The 8,542-nt window shown below is 43.0% G+C and overlaps 1 non-coding gene across 1 annotated transcript; it reads right to left on the reverse strand.

Moving 5' to 3' along the window:
* Window positions 1–236: 236 nt before the first annotated feature.
* LOC131822979 (U6 spliceosomal RNA) lies at window positions 237–344 on the reverse strand. The gene has a single exon (XR_009350433.1). It is a non-coding gene; the product is annotated as a U6 spliceosomal RNA (small nuclear RNA).
* Window positions 345–8,542: the final 8,198 nt, after the last annotated feature.

Raw genomic sequence — 8,542 nt, forward strand, 5'->3', positions numbered from 1 at the left:
AGAATATTCTGAGACATTTACAAAATCATATTTTTGCAGTTTATTTATCATTTGAGAGAAAGGTAAGAAGGTGCAGGTTATCAATGAGAAGCACCTTGATTAAATGTATATGTCTCAAAAAGGAGGTGTGTGCATGTGCATAGGGAAAGCCTGGAAGGAGATACTTCAAAACATTAAGAATATGTGTTCTTTTCAGTTTTTGACTGGCAAAACCATTGTAGGTAATTTTCATGGGGTGTTTTTTGTTTTGTTTTGTTTTTTGTGTGTGCCATCCTGACTTAGGATCCATGTTAGCCTTCTCTGTATGGTTCCAATTTTAGTATACATGCTGCGGAAGCGAGCACAGTTTTGATGTTTTTACATATACTTTTCTGTGTCTCCTTTTATATGTCTATAGAATTTCCTTTTAGCTTTTCCCTTAATTCTGCTATAAAAAACAAACAAACAAACAAAAAAACCCAGAAAACAAAAGATGACTTATTTTGACTTAATAAAATAGTGTACCTTTAGGTACTTCATATAGGGTAGACTCATCTCTAAGCATTTTTCTGAAGTTATCTTACTTTATCTTCATACAAATCCTGCTATTATTTATAGTTATTTGCCAGGGGAAGGATTCGAGGCATGGCAGGGTTAGGGACCGTGGTTGTGGCGACCTGAATGTTGTAAGAAAGAACTCAGATTTCACATCCATGGATTCTCTCCAGAGCTGTGCTCAGAACATTAGACCCCAGGCAATGCGTAGGATGCATGGAGGAGGGGGATGGGGGGTTTAGGATGACATGTGCTCGTATTATTTGGGAGGAATTCTGTTCCCAGCCCAGCCTGTTGAAAGCAGTGCAGAAGGCTAGGTACTCAACTTGAAATAGAGGAAAGATCTCTAAATGAACAGGGCAGTAGGGTTGACTGGCAATACAAATGGAATTTTTATCCAGAACAAGTTCCCAATTCTTCATGGCCCAAATGATGGCTACAGAATTGATGGCCTTTGAAGCTTTTGACAGGAGAGTGAGTGGTAATCAACCCTGTTCTTTTTTTTTTTAATAAGAAAAATATCTCTATTTTGTAATGTATGTTACAGTAAAAAGGTCAATATCTTTAATATGTATAAAGCTCTTCTATACAAATAAGAATGGAAAAGTACAAGAACAGACAACTCACAAAGGAACGTGTATGACCAGAAATCCCATGGAAAAAAATAACCTTTCTCATTAAAAATATCATAATCAAGCAATAAGATGTGATACCTCTTTCCCTTGTCAAATTGAGAAATGATTGGCATGCAACATTGTGTTAGTATTAGGTATACAATATAATGATTTGATACACGAATGTGACATAAAATGCTACCACAATAAGTGAGCGTCCATAACTGCACATAGTTGCAAATTATTTTTTAACCCCATTCTATTCAACAAATATTACTTGAGACTGTATCCTGGGGACCAGACTCCATTCTAGTGGTTTTGAATGGAGGAAGCCAGGACTTGAGGAAGGCCCCTAGAGCATGGGAGAGAGATCAGGTTAGGCTTAGCATGCAAACAGGAATGCTGAGGGCCATCTGCATGTTCCTTTCCAGTTTCCAATGTGATTTCTTTAAATGTTTTACTTTTTCTTATTTTATGTACCAAAGAACTTCATAAAATGGAAAGACAAGCAGTATTTAACAAATACTTACTATACACTAGGCACGATGCTAGAATTTTTTCTCATTCTAGCTCATGCAATCTCCTGAAAGACTCTTTTTAGGAGGTCATGGTTGCGTACTAGCCACCTGAAGCTCGGAAGAGTCAGTGAACACGCTGCGAACTCTGGGCCGCTACCTCCATATGCAGAACTCTGGCCATTGCACTGAGCTGCATGGGTTCTCGGTTGCCTAAACCTGACATATTGGAGCAGGTGCATTTCTACAAAAGGGAGAGGTTCTTAATCAACTTGGTACCTCTTTCAGCTTCTTTCTCACCTATAAAAGGAGTTCCAGTTTGAGCATGCTCAGTTGGTAGTTTCTCTGAAAATTTCTCCGGCTATTCCCCAACTGAGTCGGGACCCACTTGACACATTTATGCCCCCCCCCCCCCAGTGCAGGCCTTAAGCCTTAGATTTATTTTTTTCCCTCATTAGCTTCCTCTGGAATCGGGCTCAGGAAAGTTCAGTGCCTAGGTGGACAGCTTTTTATAAACAAAATTTACTGAAATATAGCCAAGTTCATTTGTTCACATACACCTCTGGCTGTTTTTATGCTACGATGACAGAGTTGAATGGTTGCCAGAGAGACTAGCCTTCCAGGTCCAAAAAAACCCCACCGATCATCACATACTTTGTCGTATTTTCTACCTGGGTCCCCTGTTGCTCTTGCGCCTGACTGCTGTTTTAGTTCAGTTCCGTCTTTGTTCCAGAAACCCACCATGATTAAGCCAGCCCTGTCCACTCCCTGCCCCGCCCCTTCCTTCACCTTGGTCACAAGTTGGAGGGAGAGACAGAAGGCTGGCTCCGGTCTTGGAGAAGTCCACAATTACAAGAAAAGACGAAAAACAGAACTGTCAGATACAGAGCTGCAGAACCTAACAGCAACCAACAGACCGATTTCAAAGCGAGACAAAAGACAGACATTTAATGGCGTCTGGAGTTGCAAAAACATTTGAGAAAAACTGAGCAATGAGAAAAGTTTACAGAACTTGACCATGAGCAGCTCACTAGTGACCCTTGGAGCTGTAGTTGTCAGTTGAGTGACGTGGGAAGAAACCAAATTTCTGGCAGTGAAGACGATAAGGATCTGGATTTCCAGAACGGACTTTGAATTACTGGCTGAGGAGGTTAGCACTTCCTGCCTGCCTAATTTCTCATGGGCAATTTTGTGATTTTGTTTCCTTATTTAGCTTCTCTGCACATTAAGAAGAGCTAGTTATGCTCATCATTTGTAATCAAGCAGCTGTTGCCTCCGGAGGCTCTCTGGACAGCCACAGTCCACGTGCCTCCTTCCTCTGAATCTCTCGATGAGTGTTTGGTTTCACTGAAGTTTTGTGGGTTTTTTTTTTCTTTTTTCTTTTCCTCTTCTTGAAAGTGTGGAGATTTTGTTTTTGTCCTGGTCTGTGCTCCTTGAATCCTTGATAGCAGAAGCCCTGACATGTTAATGAGGTCATGTCTTTGCTGGTGGACAGATAGATCAATGGCTTTCAGGTGTTAATGAGATGTCCTTAAAATTTATGCCCATTGTTAGAGAGCTGATGGCTCCCTGCTGAACCATTAGCCTTTCTTCAGTGGAGGACCAAAGGCATTTTTTCACCTCTGCATAAATGTCACTCATCAGGCTTGGATATGCAGTAGAAATCCCAACTGTCTCAGTGGTGCACTTCTCTCCCTGCTCCTTCAAACTTGACTGTCTCTGACCTCAGAGAGAACTGGTCCTCTCCTTTTCAGCCGTGCATTTGGTCCCCATTTCTATCGCTTCCTCTGGGCATCACCACTTTTCTCACCTTCATCCAAGTGGTGTGGACCCCGCCTTCCCATTGAAAATACTCTGGAAAGTTCATTACTGATACCCCAACTGTCAAACCCACTGACTTCTTTCTCATTGCCTACCAGACCCCACAAGCGTCTCCCTGGTCCCTTTCCCAAAACTCTCTTACAGCTTGTGCTAGGGATCCGGCTGTTTTCTTGTTCTTCTCCTTTTCTGATCCCTTGCTTCTCAGTCATTTTTGTGCAATCTGGTTTCTCTGTTCCTTCATGCTGTGGCTTCTCAGATTTCTGTTCCAGGCCTTCTTTTCTTTATTTGCAAATTCTTCCCGGGATCCTTCGCCCTCATGAGCGAGTTCATCTATCTTTCAAATGCTCAGATAACTCCCAAGTCTGTATCTCTGGTCACTCTCTCTCTCTCTCTCTCTCTCTCCTGAGCTCAAGACCAGCGGTACCCGGTAATCATTTCTGCAATGACGGGAGATTTTTCTGCACCAGTGATGCAGTAACCACTAGCCTCGTGTGGCTATTGAACATCTGAAATGTGATTAGTGTGAGGAATTGAATTTTTAGTTTTGTTTCAGTTTGAGAGCGAGCGCGAGAGAGTGCGCATGAGCAGATGGGGGGAGGGGCAGCGGGAGATGGGGAGAGAGAATCTCAAGCAGGCTCCACACTCGTGGTAGAGCCTGACACGGGGCTTATTCTCACGACTCTGAGATCATGACCTGAGCCGACATCAAGAGTCAGAAGCTTAACCGACTGAGTGACCCAGGCACCCTGAATTTTAAGTTCCATTTCATTGGAGCCCATCTAATCCCCCAATATTTCCTCCCCTTCTACTCCCCATTTCATTAAAATAGCGTCACCATCTACACAGTTAGCCAAATGCCCGATCGGATTTGTGTTTGATTTTTTCCTTCACCTCACACTGACAGTCAGTTGTTTCCATTGGTAAAGTATTTCTCAAATCTGATTTCTCCTTTACTGCTTTATGACCAGTATCCATTATTAATGGCTTTTAGTGCATTATCCAATCACATCGCACACATATGTGCATGCGCACCTACACACACACACACACACGCACGCATTCATGATCGATATTTGCCATTTTAAGTGCTAAGACACACCTGTCTGTACAGCCAGGCAGATAATCCTGGTTACAAACTTGAAAAGAACAATGCCTCTTAAAGAACTATCAAAAATGTTGAATTCTCATGAGACTGTGGACCCTGAGAAACAGACGGAAGGTGTTGGGGGGCAGGGGGTGGGGGGGTGAGCCTGGTGGTGGGCATCAAGGAGGGCACGGATTGCATGGAGCACTGGGTGTGCTGCATAAACAATGAAGCTTGGAACACTGAAAAAAAAAATAAAATAAAATTGAAAAAAACAAGGAAGGGGAAAAATCAAAACATAAAGCCATAATAAAGAAATCAGTTTTATTTAGCAGTTTAAAAAAATGTTGAATTCCTTAGACTCTTCTTTTCTCTGGATGCTCTCTGTGGCCTTCCCTCCCTGTTATTTCTCATGCCGCTTGTGGCACAAACTAGTGTTGCAAAGAGGCTGCTAATACTTCACTTCTCCTGCTCCTTATAGACCGTTCAGTGGTTGATTTCAGTTCCTCCCCACCATCTAGTGATTTCAGCAGCAACTATATGGTGTACTTAGGCTGTGGCCAGAAGCTACTTTGACGGACAGTTTTCTAGTTCTTCTGATGCCATACAGCAGACCCTAAGGAAGAGATGGGGAGGTTGCCAGGGTCAGAGCCAGGAGCCCCGGATTTCACTCACAGAGTACCAGCCTCTGGAGGTCTTCCCAATCCTAAAGGTCTATCGTAGACTCCAAGGAACCCACACAGCGTGGAAAACACTAGGAATGCGCAGGGAAACCTCAAGAACTCACCACGGTGGTGGTCACATCCGATCCTCAGTTGATGTTGCTGTTTTAGTTGCTTGTCCTTTTGGTTAAAAGTTGGAAATATTCTCTTATTTAAGTGATGGGGTTTGGGAAAGTTAGGTTTGCTTTCAACACACTTAGCACTTTAGTGGAGAAAAGCTAGCCTTTTCAAGAAATGATGCTAGATCGATTGAATATCCATAGGCAAAGAAATGAACCTTGAACTAAGTCTTACACCTTATACAAAAAATTAGCTCAAAATGGATCACGGACGTCAATGCAAAATATAAAACTTAGAACGTTTAGGGAAATGACTTGTAAAAAGGGGAGGAGGGATCAAACAAAGATCACAAGATTAAGTGGAAAATAATTCCTCAAAAAGTTGATCGTAGAGTTGCCATACAACCTAGCAATTCCATTCCTAGGAATCTATCCAAAGGAATCAATATAAGTTCACACACAAAAAAAATGTACATGAATGTTAATAGGGACATTATTCATAATAGCCAAAAGGTAAAGACAGCGTAAAGGTTCATCAACTGATGGATAAGCCAAATGTAGTATGTTTATAAGGTACAACATCATTCAGGGGCACCTGGGGGGCTCAGTCGGTTAATCGTCTGCCTTCTGTTCAGGTCATGATCGTCATGGTCCTGGGATTGCGCTCCCGTCATCGGGTTCCCTGCGCAGCAGGGAAACTGCTTCTCCCTCTCCCTCTGCTCTTTGTGCCACTTGCACACACTCTCTCTCACACTCTCTCATCTTAAAATAAATAAAATCTTAAAAAAAAAAAAAAGATGGAACATCCCTCCACTGTAAAAAGGAATGAGACACAGATACATGCTACACCATGGGTTCAGCTGAAACACAACGCTAATTCAAAAAAGCTAGATCCAAAGGTCACATATTATGTGAAATATATGAAATAGGAAAATCCAGAGGTAGGAAAGCGTTCAGTGGTTGTCAGGGAGCAGCACAGGGAAGATGGAGAGTGAGTGTGATGAAAATGGGAAGTGGTGAAAACATTCTGGGGTTCAGCGATACGTTTTAGAGTGGTGATGACCGCACCACCTTGTGAATACACTTAAAAGTGTACACTCTGAAAGGGCGACTTTTCTATTGCATGAATTATATCTCTACAAGAAAGAACAGAAGGAAAAAGAACCTCTGTATGCAACTACCACATAAGCCAGCAGTCGCACTCCTGGTCATTCATCCCATAGAAATGAAGCCTCTGGTTCACTAAAAAACAAAACCAAAGACAAACTGTACGTGAGTACTCATGATGGCTTTATTCTAATAGTCAAAACAAGATGTTCTTCCGTGGGTGATGGTCAGCGCTGTTACAGTCTTGGAAGCTGCCACACTACATCCCCCCTGGGCGGAACGCCAGAACGTGGTGCCTAATGAAGCAGTGGCCCGTCGTCAGAGCTTCCCTGCTGAGTGGTTCCGTGACTGTGGCACGACTGCAGTGACTGAATTATAGGAATGGGAAGCAGGTGAGTGACTGGCAAGGGTGAAGAATGTGGAAAGGAGACGGGGGAGGGAAGGAGGTCTGACCCTGGACGAAGCAGATAGGGTCCTCGCGAGGACGGACATGCTCAGTATCTCGACGTCATCAGTGTCAGTGGATCGACAAATCCTGGTTGCGATCGTGTTGCCATGTTCCCATGGCGGGGATCTAGGCGAAGAGCACGGGGGTATCTCGGTATCACTTCTTACAAGCGCATGCACCGCTACAATGAAGCAACATTTAAAGGCTTAAGTAAAACGAAAAAACGAGTCCTAAAATTGGCCTCTGGAGGTTCTTGCCAGTTTAAAGTCAGGGGAAGAACGAGAAAGCTCTAAGATACATCGGTGGCCCTGAAAGGGTCTGTAGAAGTCGTTCAGCTTGAAAGAATGTGCCAGGGCAAGGGCAACTGGGGGAGCAGCAGGAAGGCAAGAGGGTCCCGTCAAGGGCGTCTCTGGTGGAAGGGGCTGTTTTGCTAGCGAGTTCAGCTGATCGAAAACCTCCGACTCCAGGCAGGACCCTTGGACTTTGGAGAAGGGATTCTAACGGGCAGGTTTATGTGGCAATTCAGCAGGCTACAGTCCCCGCTTACTTACTTAAACACTCATAGCCCAGGTGTTGCTCTGAAGGCATATGGTAGAAATGATTAACATTCATAACCAGTAGACACTGAGTAAGCAGATTATCCTACGTAATCTGGGTGGGCCTGACTGAAGCAGCTGAAGGACCTCAAGGAGGGAATTGAGGCTTCCCTGAAGAAGAAGAAATTCTAAGGGGTGGGGGAGGGGTGGCAAAATGAGTGAAGGGGACAGGGAGGCACAGGCTTCCAGTTATGGAGTGAATAGGTCACAGGAGTAAAAGGCACAGCCCAGAGAAGTGGAATGACTGTGTTCACTGGAAACTAATGTCACTTTGTGTGTTCCTTGTACTCAGATGAAAACATTTTTTTTATTTATTTTTATTTTTTTTAAAGATTTTATTTATTTATTTGACAGAGATCACAAGGAGGCAGAGAGGAGGCAGAGAGAAAGAGGGGGAAGCAGGCTCCTGCCAAGCAGAGAGCCCGATGTGGGGCTCGATCCCAGGACCCTGGAATCATGACCTGAGCCGAAGGCAGAGGCTTTATTTAACCCACTGAGCCACCCAGGCACCCCGAAAACATTTTTTTAAACAAAGAAGAAATTCCACCTGTTGATTGCAGATTCGGTTCCTACACATTCATGTTACGCCTGAGATTTCCACACTGTCCTGTTTGGTGGTCTTAGATTTGCTAGTGCAACACCTACAATTGCATTGCCTACTTCCATGCAATAAGTCTCTTAATCTACATCTTAATATATACAGTTGACCCTTGACCAACACTGGCTTGAATTGTACAGGCTCCTTTTTATTATAGAATATAATTTATAGTGGTGTTCTTATATGCAGTTTTTTTAAATATATAAGTACTGCAAATGCATTTTTTCTTATGGTTCTCTTAATATTTTATTAGTTTATGATATAGACATTATAATAATACATATAAAAAGTATATGTTCATCAACTATTGGTGTTATCAGTAAGGCTTCTGGTCAACAGTAGATTATTAGTAGTTCAGTTTTTTGGGAAATTCAAAGTTCTACGTGAATTTTCAAGGGCATAAACCAAAAAATAAAATTTCTTGAGGCGGCTGGGTGGCTCGGT

This window comes from Mustela lutreola, chromosome 1, assembly GCF_030435805.1.
Source record: "Mustela lutreola isolate mMusLut2 chromosome 1, mMusLut2.pri, whole genome shotgun sequence".
NCBI lineage: Eukaryota > Metazoa > Chordata > Mammalia > Carnivora > Mustelidae > Mustela > Mustela lutreola.